The 16259-nt window shown below is 41.4% G+C and overlaps 1 protein-coding gene across 2 annotated transcripts in view; it reads right to left on the bottom strand.

The window, feature by feature from the left end:
• The window catches only part of chrna9a (cholinergic receptor, nicotinic, alpha 9a), a 91475-nt gene extending 87371 nt beyond the window's left edge, over window positions 1-4104 (bottom strand). For both annotated transcript variants that reach the window (XM_087987521.1, XM_043692625.2), the window contains exon 1: window positions 3266-4104. The gene's annotated coding sequence lies outside the window, so the exon portion shown is untranslated. The remainder of the gene's footprint in view (window positions 1-3265) is intronic.
• Window positions 4105-16259: the final 12155 nt, after the last annotated feature.

Here is a 16259-nt window from a genome sequence, read left to right as displayed (position 1 = left end):
TTCTTTAAAAAGTGGTACAACATTAGCCACCCTCCAATCCACAGAAACTGATCCCGAATCTATCGACCTCTGGAAAATAATCACCAACGCATCCACGATTTCTCGAGCCCCCTCCTTCAGTACCCTGGGATGTATACCATCAGGCCTCAGGGACTTATCAACCTTCAGACCTAACAGTCTCTCCAACACCAATTCCTGGCAAATATAAATTCCCTTAAGTGCAGGTCCTTCAGCCACTGTTACCTCAGGGAGATTGCTTGTGTCTTCCCCAGTGTACACCGATCTGAAGTAACAATTCAATTTTTCTGCCATTTCTTTGTTCCCCGTAATATATTCTCCTGTTTCTATCTTCAAGGGCCCAATTTTAGTCAACCATTTTTTTGCCTTTCACATACCTAAAAAAGCTTTTACTGTCCTCCTTTATATTTTTGGCCAGTTTATCTTCGTACCTCATTTTTTCTCTGCGTATTTCCTTCTTAGTAATCCTCTGTTGTTCTTTAAAAGCTTCCCAGTCCTCTGTTTTCCCACTTATCTTTGCTATGTTATACTTTTTCTCTTTTAACTTTATATTTTCTTAACTTCCCTTGTCAGCCACGGCATCCCATGCCTCCTCCTCGGATCTTTCTTCCTTTTTGGAATGAACTGATCCTGCATCTTCTGCATTATACACAGAAATATCCACCATTGTTCCTCCACTGTCATCCCTGCTAAGGTATTGCACCATTGAACTTTGGCCAGCTCCTCCCTCATAGCTCCATAGTTCTCTTTATTCAACAGAAATATTGTCACTTCCGATTGTACCCTCTCCCTCTCAAATTGCAGATTGAAGCTTATTGTATTATGGTCACTACTTCCCAATGGCTCCTTCACTTCGAGGTCTCTGATCAATTCTGGTTTGTTGCACAATACCAGATCCAGAATTGCCTTCTCCCTGGTATGCTCCAGCACCAGCTGTTCTAAGAATCCATCTCGGAGGCACTCCACAAAGTCTCTTTCTTGAGGTCCAATACCATCCTGATTCTCCCAGTCTACCTGCATGTTGAAATCCCCCATAACAACTGTAGTAACATCTTTGCGACAGGCCAATTTCAGCTCCTGATTCAACTTACATCCGACATGCAGACTATTGTTTGGGGGCCTGTAGACAACTCCCAAGAGGGTCTTGTTACCCTTGGAATTTCTCAGCTCTATCCACACTGACTCTACATCCCCTGATTCTAGGTCCCCCCGCGCAAGGGACTGAATATCATCCCTTACCAACATGGCCAACCCACCCCCTCTGCCCGTCAGTCTGTCCTTACGAAAGCACGTGTAGTCTTGAATATTCATTTCTCAGGCCCTGTCCACTTGAAGCCACGTCTCAGTTATTCCCACAATATCGTATCTGCCAACTTCCAATAGAGCCTCAAGCTCATCCATTTTATTTATTGTATTTTAAATCATATTCAACTATCATTATATTAATCTTAATGCTATAGAAATTTTAGTTTGATAAAATATAATTAAATAAAATGTATTAATTACATTTATATGTAAAGCTTCAGTGTAAAAAGTTCAAATTGTCAATTCACACTATTTGCCAATAAAACATTCAATCATTGAGAATAAAATATAATTTTTCCAATGTATAAATGTACTGTTTTTGTGAATATTCCAAGTATCTGAACAGCATTCAAAAATGTTGTATCTGCAGCATATTTAATTATCTAGTATAGTTAAAATTCACAAATTTAGAAACTTGTTCTAAGTTTTTTTCCAAGATAATATTTTCCTAATATAAAATGTACAAATCAAGGCAGTGTACACATGTCAGCTGTGGTATCCCAGGTCATTTGCTAATCATTAAATTATATTGCACATAAAGAGACCATTCTTCCCATCTGCCCTGTGCTGGCTCTGTGAAAGAACTATCCATTCCCACACTTTCCTCACAGCCTTGTGCAGTTTTCAGTTTGAAGTGTATTTGCAATTCCATTATGCAAGTTACCATTGAATCTGCTTCCTTTGCTCTTTCAAATACATATTTCAGATCATAACAAATTCACAGTGACAAGCAATCTCATCTCCTTCTCAGTTCTTTTGCCAGGTAAAGCAAGTAATCTGTAGTTTTCAGGGTTGATGAAATATTCTAATTATTTATGTTATGAATAGATCTTCACATTCTCCATGTTTTACCTACGGTAACTAAATTCGATCTTGTCCAGCGTTTTAGCATCAATGATTACTTAGTTACTGTATTATTGACAGATCTTAACTATTTATAACATGATATATAAAAAAGTGAGTAATAAATGGAGATAAATTTAAGCATGTGGCTAACATTTGTGCTGTCCTTTGTTATATGCATCCTGCAAAAATACAATCAGACTTTGTTTCTTCAAGCAACATTCATGCTATTTAACATACAAATATAAAATTTTAGCCAGAACAAATAACTTTATTGAAACACAAATTTCTTTAGAAATGTAGTAATGTTAGCATAGTGGAGAAACAAATGTGAATACCTCACAAAAGCGAATTCAGTAGGACTTTTACTTATTACAATTTATCACCAATTAAAATGTTCAATCTTTTTATGTTTTAAAATGAAATCAATTATAGAATCATTTTAGTTTGTGGGAGTACATTATCACTGAAATTAATTACATATTATAATTTTTGACAGATGTTTAATGAAATATCCTTAACATAATTATAAGATACAAGGACTTAATTATGCAGGCAATAAAAAACTGAATATAAACATAAATGGAATTTTTCCTGAAAGCAGTCTTTCTTTTCCACTCAATCGTTGCTTTGACTCAGCATTATGCTGAGTTTTTCAATCAATTTAATGTTATAATTTAAAATTATGTTTGTTGAGCATGTTGGAAAATGTACCAGTTAGATACATTCAATGCCAAAGTTGTTATTCTAATTTCTTAATTTCTGTGAAAAGAGCAAGTGAACGATTTGTTATGTGGAAAAAGTAATTATTTTATCAAGAAAGATTTGTTGTATTTGTATACAATGAATTGAGTCCACCTACAACAAAATGTAATCAAATGTTTTTCTCTTTCACTGTACTGAAATTAAACTGTACTGAACAAAGCGTTGAGCTGAAATGCAGCCTACATATGCAGGAAACAAAGAGTGAAATCAAAAAAGCAGCAAGACACCATGGTCAATTCTAATTTTATACAATGATTGCATTACAATGTGAGATCAGCAAACTCAACAAGAAAGTATTACAGCAGAGGAAGACTGCACACAATCTAGTACTTACAAGGCAGAGGCTTCATAAAGACAATGTCCAGAAAGGTATTGCAATGATACAGTTATCTTTCCAAATTATGAAACCCTCAAGAATTTAAGATTGATATTGAAATGTGTTTTATATATCCAGCTGAGATCTGTTCTAAATAAAAAGGGATACTTCAGAAAAAAAAGACAGGACCGCATTCTGTAGAATACATTTATCTCTGTAAAAGGAAATTGCAAAAACTTGAGGGTGGGCAAATGGTGGTGAATTGATGTTATGTATTGTGGTTTTCAAGGCCTATAGCACTGAAGCAGGTACTCTTAAAGGTTTTTCTCAATAATTGCGCTGCCCAAAATAACTTAATCATTGTGACAATTTATTTTTGAATGTTATCAGAGCTTATAGAAAATGTAATGCAAACATATCCAATTTTTTTAAATCTTTATCTAATTATCAGATTTTTGAAATCCAACGAATCTTGCAAACTGGGAGATAATAGACACTCTGGTTAGTTTTTAGATATTTGAACAGCTGAAAGAACATCAAAATAATTTTACAGATACATTGTCTGTACAACTCTAATAAAAGTGGACTCAGGTTATTACTATTCTCCTTGTGGAGAATTGTACCGAAGTCTGTGGATAGCACTGCAGATGCACAACACGGAAGAACAAGTTTATAAACTTGCCAGAAACTCCTGATATGCATTTCTAGTAGGTGAGGCTCCATGCTAGAAGTTGGATTTTGCAAGATCAGCCCTTTCCTGAAGAAATCCTGCATTCAAGCAAAAGCAGACACATTATAGTGACTGCAACTGATCTCATACCACTTGTCTTTAGCAAACCTGGCAGCTCAGATTACTGACCTAACATATCTGGATAAGTCTTGAATAGCAGTCTGCTGGATCAGAAAAATTACAATCCCTCAGAAGTTGAATATCTTTGAACTTTGACATGTTTTTAAAACTAAATGTTCTGGCTAGTGACTCCGGAACTCATTTTGTTCTAAAGAAAATCTTGTCTGCAAAATTAGTTTGCTTTTCATGTTCGTTCTGTACGCAAATGTTCAGCACAAGGTTCCATTTATGAAATGTTCATTTTGTGCTAACACTGTCAATTTTCAGTTGTACTCAATAAGTTATGAAGTAAGTCAGACTAGAGTAGGTAGTGACAGAGAGTTAAAAGAGTGATGTGGACCAATATACAACATCATAAGTATTCTTGAAAATGCGAACATAAGCTACAGACATAATTTAAAGAGAACCATATAAGACTTAGTCTTAAGAATAGTGTCTTGTTAATATGAATTATCTACATGTTGCTGATCAGATCTTTAATTTAAAAATTATATGGTAGTACTTACATTGTTACTTTTGTACCTGCCTTCTAGGAGCTATGGTCCTCCATAGAAACATTTGTTAAATCAGCATTGATTTTAACCGTTCTGTAACATTTGTCAGTTATCTAGCACAATCAACATCTCAGTATGGAACAATAGTCTGGCAGGAATCAGAGATAATCAAAGATGAGGTAAAAAAGATTGGTTTTAAAAAGACTTTTAAAAGTGGAGAGAGTGATATCAAGTTGGGGGGATAACAGGAGAGCTTGGCAAAAGCCCCCCCCCCCCCCCCCAAAAGGCAGAATGCTGTTTTAAGAGGTGGTGGAGCAAGATGTAGAGGATATTAATGCATACAATAATTTTAATTTCAAAAAGGATAGATTTTAACTAGGTGGCAATGGGGTAGTGAAATTGAACCACCACATTTACTGGTCTATCCATCCATGATTTCACCTGCAAGGTTTTCACAGGAAATTGCCTGATTCAGGTGGAAGCCATGATTAAGCATGTGTCCTATATCATACATAGTACCCTGATTGTATTATCAAGATAAAAGTGGACAAATTGTGTTCAAGCAGTGCTCATACTCTCCTCCCACCTTTAACTAGGTGGTGACCAGGCTAAACAGCAGGGCTTAAAAGGGACTTGCCACTGCCTATCACAAAATTATCCATAAAAATCAAAAGAAACTGCAGATGCTGAAAATCAGAAACAAAAACAGAAATTGCTGGAGAAGATCTGAGATCCAGTTTTGAGGAAGGATCACTGGACCTGAAACGTTAATTCTGATCTCTTTCCACAGGTGCTGCCAGACCTGCTAAGCCTTTCCAGCAATTTCTGTTTTTGTGACCAAATTATTAATTTTCTGTTTTGATGCTTCTAGATGAAGCAGGAGTGGTCTTCCTGGTCCCATGATAAAAGGGCTACTATTGGCCCCTCTGAAGGGTGGCCAGGCATGCCCTCCCTGAAAAATGCAGTAGAGCATTTAATTAGTGCCTCCAACTAATCCGCAAAACTGAATTCAGGCCAAGGCTAAACGGCTTTACACCAGCTTGCTGGTAAGACTAAGCAAATGGAGATTGTGTTCTTTGTGCCATTTACTAGTTCTTCACTGATAGTTGAAAGCAAGCGTAATATGGTAACTGAAGACAAATGGAGTTTGGGAAAGACAAGACTGTATGAGCGTAAGACTTGTTGCAGGTAGGATCAACTCGGTAGGATCCAAACAAGTTGCCTAGGACCATAAAAAAGGTGGTGTCAGAATTTGGATAGGTCAAAACTAATTGTGATGACGACCTTGATGAGATTATCAACTGTCGTGGGATAAGCCTTTTACACAGTTGAAGGTACACCAGGTATGGGATTTAAAGCTGACTTAAAGCTCATTCAAATACACTGAAGTAATGTAACAATCGAATAATGAAGAAGTAGGGAATTAATGGTAGAAGAAGCTAGGCTGTGGAGGTTTTAATAGGAATGAGACACTCAATCGAACAGTTCATTGGAGTCAAGGGCAGTAGCAGAGTGGTCAAGCTGAATGTCTTGAATATTTATAGAAATTGACCCCATAAATGAAATAGGTATTGATGTCCTCCAGAGATGACCATATCTGGATGGATGGGGAAACCACTACAGAAGATATGCTAGCCATATTGGGACAGAAGGTCAATGAGAAGATCAAAGTGAAGGTATTGCCATTGTTGGTCGAGAAAGATGCAGTGGTCAAACAGACAATAGGAAGAACAAGTTGAAGCAGAAAAGCAGAGATATGTGATGGTCACCATGTGGCGATCCCCAGTAAAATGGAAGAGACTAAAAAAAGTTTACCATGTGTAAAAAGACAGGTTTTTAGTTTCTTGAGCTCAGGATGTGGAGTGACTTGAGAAAGTGGTGATTGGCCTCTTCCTGACCTGCAGCAGAAAATGGTATTGCGCTGTTACCCCTCCCCCCCCCCCCTCCCCAACCCAAGACACACACACGTTTGCAGCATATCCATTAATGTATACCCAGAGAGATAGGCTTTAGGCAAACAAAGTTCCGTCAACTAAGTGTGAAGTAGAAACTTGTCCAATAAGACTGCTTACTGTTTTCTTTTCCTATCTAAATTATCTTGCATTTATCCGTGTTGAAGTCAAGCTGATAGACTACAACCTACCTCTTTGATGTTTCTATTCTTAGCTGTCCAAATTTGAAAATCATAGACATAATTTTAATTTACTGTTCTTGACATTATCCAGATTGGATCATGTCAAACTCAAGTTATAAACTGCAATATAAAATTAGATGTAAACTGGAATATCTGAGCTGAGCCCACTTTATTCCTGCAGAGTAGTTTGAGTTAAGATTAACTCTTACATTCCAGTTAACTCAAATATTATAAACTATTAGGGATCAAAACAAATCTCAGTCAAACACCACTGACTGTTGTTTATCAGGCAGAGAATTCTCCATTAGTACTATTGTCTGTAGCTGTAATATGGAATAACCAGTCATTTCATTTTTAGGTGGAATTTCACCACCTGGTCTGTTTATCAACAATACGCAAGCATGTTCAAGAAAATTCACTAGCAATGTCTCCACTACTCCCTCAGATTCAGTGGGTGGACTGTTGAACAGACAGTTCAGGTCCTTCTTGAAGCCAACTCCACAAGCATGCAGACAAACCTCCTGCAAAATTATTTACAGTGGGCTGGACATTTTGTCAAGATGGCCAGAAAGCATCTTCTTTACCAGGTCAACTCTCAAAGCACCAGCATTCCTGGGAAAGTAAAATAAATGCTATGAAACTGCTCTTGAAACACTGCAACATTGACATGTTCAATAGGAGCTTGCTTTCACGCATTCAAGATGGCAACAATCTGCCTGGCTGCATCATGCTTTGAATCCAAGTGCTTTGCTGGTGATGTAGAGCAGCAGTACAGAAGGAATGAAAAGAAAGCACATTGTGTAGTCCAGATTCCATGTGGGACATGCTGCCCCATGTACTCATAGATGGTCTTTTCTCTGGAATGGGAGAGTCCAGAACTAGAGGGCATAGGTTTAGAGTGAGAGGGTAAAAATTTAAAAGGGACCTAAGGGCAACTTTTTCACGCAGAGAGTGGTGTGTGTATGGAATGAGCTGCCAGACAAGTGGTGGAGGCTAGTACAATTACAACATTTAAAAAGCATCTGAATGGGTATATGAATAGGAAGGGTTTAGAGAGATATGGGCCAAATGCTGGCAAATGGGACAATATTAGGTTGGGATATCTGGTCGGCATGGAGTTGGACCAAAGGGTCTGTTTCCATGCTGTACATCTCTATGAATCTGTGTGAGAGTTAGTCATGTGGAGACCTGCGGCAGAAATTCAGTAGATGTCATCGTGAAATTGAGGGACAGTGGACAACTATGACCAGATGAGTCATTGGGGTGGCTCTATGGTTAGCTTTATGGTTAGCACTGCTACCTCACAGCACCAGGGACCCAAGTTCAATTCCTGCCTTGGGTGACTGTGTGGAATTTGCACGTTTTCCCTATGTCTGAATGGGTTCCCTCTGGTGCTCTGGCTTCCTCTCACATTCTAAAGATGTGCAGGTTAGGTGGATTGGCCAGGCTAAATTGCCCACAGTGGCCAGGAATGTGCAGGATGGGTGGATTAGCTGTGGGAAATGAGGGGTTACAGGGATAAGATAGGTGGGTAGGATGCTCCTCGGAGGGTCAGTTTCGAATGGCCTGCTTCCACACAGTAGGGATTCTATGAAAGACACAATAGGTCACAGGATCACAAATTTAGAAATTATAGGCAAGCATTTTGGTTTTCCTTTCATTCATGCAGATGTACATTTTGAGCTATAAGCAATTTTTCAACCCACACTCACTGCAAATGTTAGGTTATGGAACCTCACTAAGTCTGTTCTCTGTTCAGATGAACCTTCACTTTTCTGATTGATCACATACTTTACTGAATACCTTTTGAAAAACAAGAAAAATACCCCTGTGGAATTATCTTCATCCTTAACCTTTGTGGGCGGCACGGTGGCCCAGTGGTTAGCACTGCTGCCTCACAGCGCCTGTAGACCCGGGTTCAATTCCCGACTCAGGCGACTGACTGTGTGGAGTTTGCACATTCTCCCCGTGTCTGCGTGGGTTTCCTCTGGGTGCTCCGGTTTCCTCCCACAGTCCAAAGATGTGCGGGTCAGGTGAATTGGCCATGCTGAATTGCCCGTAGTGTTAGGTTAAAGGGGTAAAGGTAGGGGTATGGGTGGGTTGCGCTTCGGCGGGTCGGTGTGGACTTGTTGGGCCGAAGGGCCTGTTTCCACACTGTAAGTAATCTAATCTAATCTAATCTAATCTTAACATAGCTGTCTCTATAATAGCACTCTATTCAATACTCCAATCTTTATCTCATTTGTGATCTGAACAGCCACCCATTCCCATTCTCAGGTTGTGATGTAGGAGATGGTGAGGACGCAGATGCTGGAGAGTCAGAGCCAAAATGTATGGTGCTTGAAATGTACAGCAGGTCAGGCAGCACCCAAGGAGCAGGAGAGTTAACATTTTGAGCATCAGCCCTTCATCAGGAATGTGGAGGGGGAAGGGTTCTGAGAGATAACTGGGGTGGGATGGGGTGGAGAGTGGGGCTGGGGAAAAGGTATGTGGGAAGACAATAGGTAGGAGGTAATTGTGATAGCTTGTTGGGGAGAGTAGAGTGGATAGGTGGGAAGGAAGATTGACAGGTCAAGAGGGTGGTGCCGAGTTGAAGGGTTAGATCTGGGATGAGGTGGTGTGGGGAGGGGAGATTTGGAAACAGGTGAAGTTGACATTGATACAGTGTGGTTGGAAGAACCCTAGGCAAAAGAAGAGGCGTTGTTCTTCCAGTTTGCGGGTGGGTTTGATTTGGCGATGGAGGAGGCCCAGGACTTGCATGTCCTTGGGGGAGTTGAAGTGGTTGGCCACAGAGCAGTGGGGTTGGTTGGTGCGTGAGTCCCAGAGACGTTCCCTGAACCGATGCAGTTGGCATCCTGTCTCCCTGATGTAGAGAAGACCACATTGAGAGCAACAGACAGTAGATGAGGTGGGTGGATGTGCAGGAAAATCTGCTGGATTTGAACTGATCCTTTAGGGCCTTGCACAGAGGTGAGGGGGGCACGCGTGGGCACAGGTTTTATAACTCTTGTGGCAGCAAGGGAAGGTGCCAGGTGTGGAGGGTGGATTGGTGGAAGGCATGGACCTAATGAAGGAGTCATGGAGGGAATGGCCTCTGCGGAACGCAGATAGTGATGCGAAGGGAAACATATCTTTGGTGGTGGGATCTGACTGAAGGTAGTGGAAATGGCAGAGGATAATGCGCTGTATCTGGAGATTTGTGGAGTGGAAGCTGAGGACCAGGAGTTCTATCCTTGTTGGGGTTGGAGGGGTGAGATTCGAAGGCAGAGGTACAGGAAGTGGAGGAGATGCGCTGCAGGATGTTATTGATCACATAGGAGGGGAAATGCAGTCCTTGAAATGGGAAATCTTGGAGTGGAATTGCTCCTCCTAGGAGCAGGTACAGCAGAGGCGACGGAATTGGGAATAAGGGATCATATTTTTGCAGGACGTGGGAGTGTAGTCAAAGTAGCTGTGGGAATCAGTGAATTTGAAATAGATGTCCATATTGAGTCGGTCGCTGGAGACTGAGGTGGAGAGGTCCAGGAATGGGCGGGAGGGATGTGTTCCTCTGTACTTTACAGAGAAGGTAAATTCATGAAACTTACATTAGCCCCCATGATTGTACTCAGCAATTTTTAATTTCTCATCCAAGTGTTCAAATCCTCTGTGGCCTCACTTCTTCCTATCTCTGAGACCCCTGCAAGCCCCACAACCCACTGAGTTCTCCATTTTCTGGCCTTTCATGCATTACTGACTTGTCGTTTGGCGACTTCAGCTTTGGGAGTATCTCCCTAAAACTCTCCTCAAACTGTTCAGTTAAGACACTCCTTGAAAGTTACTTTTTTGAGGAGGCTTTTGATCATCTGATCTTTTTTTTCTATTTCAGCTTGGTATAAAATATAAGATTAAACTCCTATTAAGTCTCATGGGAAATTTTATTGTGTTAAAAATGATACATGAAGGTAAGCTGTTTCTGATGTTTATTATGTGATCCAATATATTGGTGGAGATATTTAGCATTTCATTGTAAGCTGCTCAAATAAATACAAATACTGAAATGCTAGAAATCTGAAACAAACAAAATGCTGGAGAAACCCAGCATGATTGGCAGCAGATCCTCTCAGAAGAGTCATACCAGACTCAAAACATTAACTGTTTCTCTCCACAGGTGCTACCAGACTTGCTAAGTTTCGCCAGCACACTCCATCAGTGTAAGCTGTTGTTCATGCTGAAACTTATGGCTTCATTGTAGTAACTATAACTTGCAATGTATATTGCTATAGCACAAGCAATTGCTTATAGAAGATATTGATGTTGAAAAGCCAATTTAAAAGTTATTGGGTACATACATGAGAGTATCACACATTGCATGGTACAAAGTCTTTAAAAAAATTCAGTGCACTCATGATCTAGTACTTCTTATTTTTACTCAGGAAGGCTCCATTTCTCTGTTTCTGTGCTATATGACTCAATGACTATTTATATATGCAGATTGTTTAACATCTTTGTTCAGATCAATGTTTTATTCCGCTACTCTGTTAGTGCCTATTCCACCTGTCTTTCGGTCATAAGAGACCAAATGTATGACCAAAGATGCACAACATGACCCCATGGATAGTCTGATAGGCAGACCTACATGGGATTTGCCAAGAATATTCCAATTTCTGATGAACAGTTCCCCATCACATGACCTACCACGTGATCCACTTACCCACCTGCCTTTTTTATTCATTTGCCATTGGCTAAGCCAGCATTCGTGGGCCATTCCTAATTACCCAGAAGACAGTTAAGAGTTAATCACATTGCTATAAGTCTGGAGTCACATATAGGCCAGACCAAATAAGGATGGAAGATTTCCTTCCCTGCAACAGATGGGTTTATCAGCCAATCAACGATGGTTACATGGTCACCGTTAGGCTGCAGATTTTATTGAATCCTAATTTCAAATTCCACCAAGTCTCACTACGGTGAGATTCAAACCCATTTACTTAGAACATTGGCCTGGGGTTCTAGGTTGCTAGTCCACTGACTTTATTGCTGTATGACCACCTCCCCCATTTCCTGATTCACTCATCCACTGACCAACATACAAACCAGAACTGTAAGCTCTGGTTTGTTAGTAAACGATATGTTAGTTTGTGCTCTTAAAAAAAAGGAGGGGTCTTTGCAGGTCACTTCAGTGACTCAGCTGACTGATGCTAAAGATGGACCTGTGATAGTAAAGTGGAGGATGAGAATCATTTTACACAGGGAGCCCCTCCCCGAGCCAATTCCCCATCTAGAACGATTGTGGGCAGCACAATATCATAAGGCTAATTTGATGGACAATAATTTGTAATCTCGCTGATTGTGGAAAATTTTTTCAATTCTTCTGCCATACAAGTTTTAGAATTTGGGGTATGTTTTTCTTGAGTTTTCTACTCAAAGACTAGCCTGACCTGCTGCACTGTGATTTCGTAGAGTAAGAAAGCAGATCCTAAATCCACCCCATTTGGATCAAGACTCATGCTGTTGGCACCAACTTGATTCGCACCAGCCGTCCAGCCAACTGAACCAACTAGCTTGCCACCTTCATGGAGATGAAGTTGCTGCAACATATATAGAGTCATAGAGATGTACAGCATGGAAACAGACCCTTCAGTCCAAATCACACAACACCAGGTTATAGTCCAACAGGTTTATTTGGAAGCACTAGCTTTCGGAGCGTCGCTCCTTCAGGTGGTTGTGGAGAATAAGATTGTAAGGCACAGAATTTATAGCAAAAGTTTACAGTATGATGTAACTGAAATTATATATTGAAAAAGACCTGGATTGTTTATTAAATCTCTCATCTTTTAGAATCACCCTGTTGATTTCAGTTCTTTCATATAAAAATCGCAAATTTCTTTTAGAAAGTTACATTCTCAAGTGAACTTTAATAATTGGTGTCATGTCGGCCCAGATAATATGTGGAAGGTGTAAGCTTCTCTGTGAGGCTGTCTGTGCCACAATGGTCAGACTGATTCTAATGAAAAAAACAGATTTACAAAATCTTGAAAGAACTGAAACCAACATGGTCATTCTAAAAGATAAGAGACTTAACAAACAATCCAGGTCTTTTTCAATATATAATTTCAGCTACATCATACTGTAAACTTTTGCTATAAATTGTGTCTTACAATCTTATTCTTCACAATCACCTGATGAAGGAGCAGCGCTCCGAAGGCTAGTGCTTCCAAATAAACCTGTTGGACTATAACCTGGTGTTGTGTGATTTTTAACTTTGTACATCCCAGTCCAACACCGGCATCTCCAAATCATGACTACCATCGACACCACTAATTGCCAGCTTAAAGTGGAGAGGATCTCCAAGAAGATCGCACATATCGACACAGACATCAAGTTTCTACAGAAACACAGACAAGCAGGAAAGATCCCAAAAGGATTACGGATTACGAACCCACTCAAATCGACTACAACACAGACTACGTGGAGAGACTTTGCCACCGCACCTCTTGCAAACTCCTCAATCACCTCGTGCACCAACTCTACAGCAAGCGCCACAACCTTGAAATTTAGATGGAGTCCACACTCTCAGCCTGCACTCAAGATACAGCAGTATAGTGACGGGACATTGCCAAACAGGCAAGGCGACAAAACTACACCATGTACATGCACACCAAGGACAAGAAACTGGAGAAACTTGGCGTAACCACCAGCAGTAGCCAAGCCCACCCGGCACCACAGTGGAAAATGTTATCACCACGGGGAAGTTGATCATCAACTTATCGGACCACACCCTTCAATCGGAAGAGATTGTAGTTCTTAGCAGGGATCTCAATTTCTGCCCCACCATCAAAATGGACCCCATGGTTCTTGCAGCAGACACGGAGGAATTCATCAGACGAATGAGACTCCAGGAATTCTTTCAAGATGCCAGCAGTGATCTCAATGAGCCCACCGACAAACCTGAACAGTCATCACAGGGATCCGTAGAGGAGCAATCAAAGAAGGAATCAACTGGATCCCACCGGAGGGCGGCTGACCTGGGCTTGACATGTATGCTCAAACCATCAGGAAATATATAAATGCCAGGTTCATCAGCCGTAACCACAAGATAGAGCAGAACATCACCCGATCACAACACAATGCCATCCATCCTCTGAAAACCAATCACATTGTCATCAAACTAGCAGATAAAGGAGGGGCCATTGTCATTCAGAATAGAACAGATTACTGCAAGGAAGTGTACCGACAACTGAACAAACAGGAACACTACAGGCAACTACTGGATCCGATCAAAGAGCATACCCGTAAACTAAACACATTAATCAGGACTTTGGATCCAGTTCTTCAGAGTTCCCTACGTGCACTCATCCCACATACTTCTTGCATAGGCGACTTCTATTGCCTTCCGAAGATACACAAAGCCAACACACCAGGATGACCCATCTTATCAGACAATGGGACTCTGTGTGAGAACCTCTCTGACTATGTCAAAGGCATCTTGAAACCCATTGTACACGGGACCCCCAGCTTCTGTCGTGACACTACAGATTTCTTACAGAAACTCAGCACCCACGGACGAGTCGAACCGGGAACATTCCTCGTCACAATGGACGTTTCAGTACCCTACACCAGCATCCCCCACAATGACTGCATCGCAGCAACAGCCTCAGTACTCAACACCAACAACTGCCAATATCCAAACACTGTCCTACAACTTATCCACTTTATCCTTGATCACAACGTCTTCACCTTTGACAACCAGTTCTTCATCCAGACACATGGAACAGCCATGGGGACGACATTTGCACCCCAATATGCCAACATTTTCATGCACAGGTTCAAACAAGACTTCTTCTTGATGCAGGACCTCCGACCAACACTATACATCAGGTACACTGGCGACATTTTCTTCCTCTGGACCCATGGAGAGGAGTCACTGAAAAAACTACACAATGATATCAACAAGTTTCATCCCACCATCAAACTCACCATGGACTACTCTCTACTATCTGTCTCATCCTTGGACACATGCATCTCCATCAAGGATGGGCACATCAGCACCTCACTCTACTGCAAACCCTCAGATAACACTTCTCCAGCTTCCACCCGAAACATAGTAAAACAGCCATCCCCTCTGGACAAGCCCTACGCATTCACAGGATCTGTTCAAATGAGGAGGAACGTGACGGGCACTTGGAAATACGCAGGGATGCCCTCATAAGAATGGGGTACAATGCTCAACTCATCGACCGTCAGTTCTGACGTGCCATAGCGAGGAACCGTAATGACCTTCTCTGGAGACAGACACGAGCTTCATTGTCCAGTACTTCCCAGGAGCCAAAAAACTATGCATGGTCTTCACGACCTGCAACACATTATCAATGAGGATGAGCACCTCGCCAAGACCTTCCCCATGCCTCCACTTCTCGCCTTTAAACAACCACCAAACCTCAAACAGGTAATTGTTCATAGCAAACTATCCGGCTTTCAGGACGATACCATACAACCTTGTCAAGGTAGATTCTGCAAGACATGTCAGAGTGTCGACATGGATACCACCATTACGCACAGGGGCACATCCCACAATGTACGTGGCAGGTATTCATGCGACTCAGCCAACATTGTCTATTTCATACACTGCAGGCAAAATTGCCCTGAGGCATGGTACACTGGCAAGACCGAGCAGAGGCTACGGCAACGGATAAATGGACACCACACAGCAATCAACAGACAGGAGTGTCCCCTCCCAGTTTGAGAACACTTCAGCGGTCCAGTATATTCGACCTCGGAACTTCGGGTGACCGTCCTCCGAGGTGGATTTTGGGTCAGGCAAGAACAAAAAGTGGCCAAGCAGAAGCTGATAGCCAATTTCAGTACCCATGAAAATGGCCTCAACTGGGACCTTGGGTTCATGTCACACTACAGGTGACCCCATTGCACTATACACACACACAGACACTTCTACACACACACACACAGATACTCTCTCATACGCTCACACATACACTCCCACACACACCCTCTTACAGACCTATACCCCTTTACACTTACATACACTCACTCTATCACAGACACTCATAACCAACCCCACCACCCCCCCCCCCCACACCACACCCACCCACACCCACACCCACATGCACACATACACATATAAGTTTGTGGGATGAATCTGTACTTGCAGAATTACATTTTACTTTCCTCAAAAAACTGCATGAATCCATGTAAGATTCTGTAAATCCATTTTTTAGGTTAGAATCAGTCTGACCATTGTGGCACAGACAGCCTCACAGGGAAACTCACACCTTCAATACATTATCTGGGCCAACATGACACCAATTCTGTAAGATTGCAATCTTATTCTCCTCAACCCACCTGATGAACAAGCAACGCTCTGAAAGCTAATGCTTCCAAATAAACCCGTTGGACTATAACCTGGTGTTGTGTGATTTTTAACTTTGTACACCCCAGTCCAACACCAGCGTCTCCAAATTGTGGAGAATAACACTGTAAGACACAGAATTTATTGCAAAGGTTGGTGTCATATTGGCCAGATAACGTTTTGAA

Source organism: Chiloscyllium plagiosum, unplaced genomic scaffold, assembly GCF_037043375.1.
Source record: "Chiloscyllium plagiosum isolate Xiang-an unplaced genomic scaffold, Cpla_swu_hap1 HiC_scaffold_1, whole genome shotgun sequence".
In the NCBI taxonomy this organism is placed as follows: Eukaryota; Metazoa; Chordata; class Chondrichthyes; order Orectolobiformes; family Hemiscylliidae; genus Chiloscyllium; species Chiloscyllium plagiosum.
The sequence above is the reverse complement of the archived record's forward strand: the minus strand, read 5'-3'. Positions and strand labels throughout refer to the sequence as shown.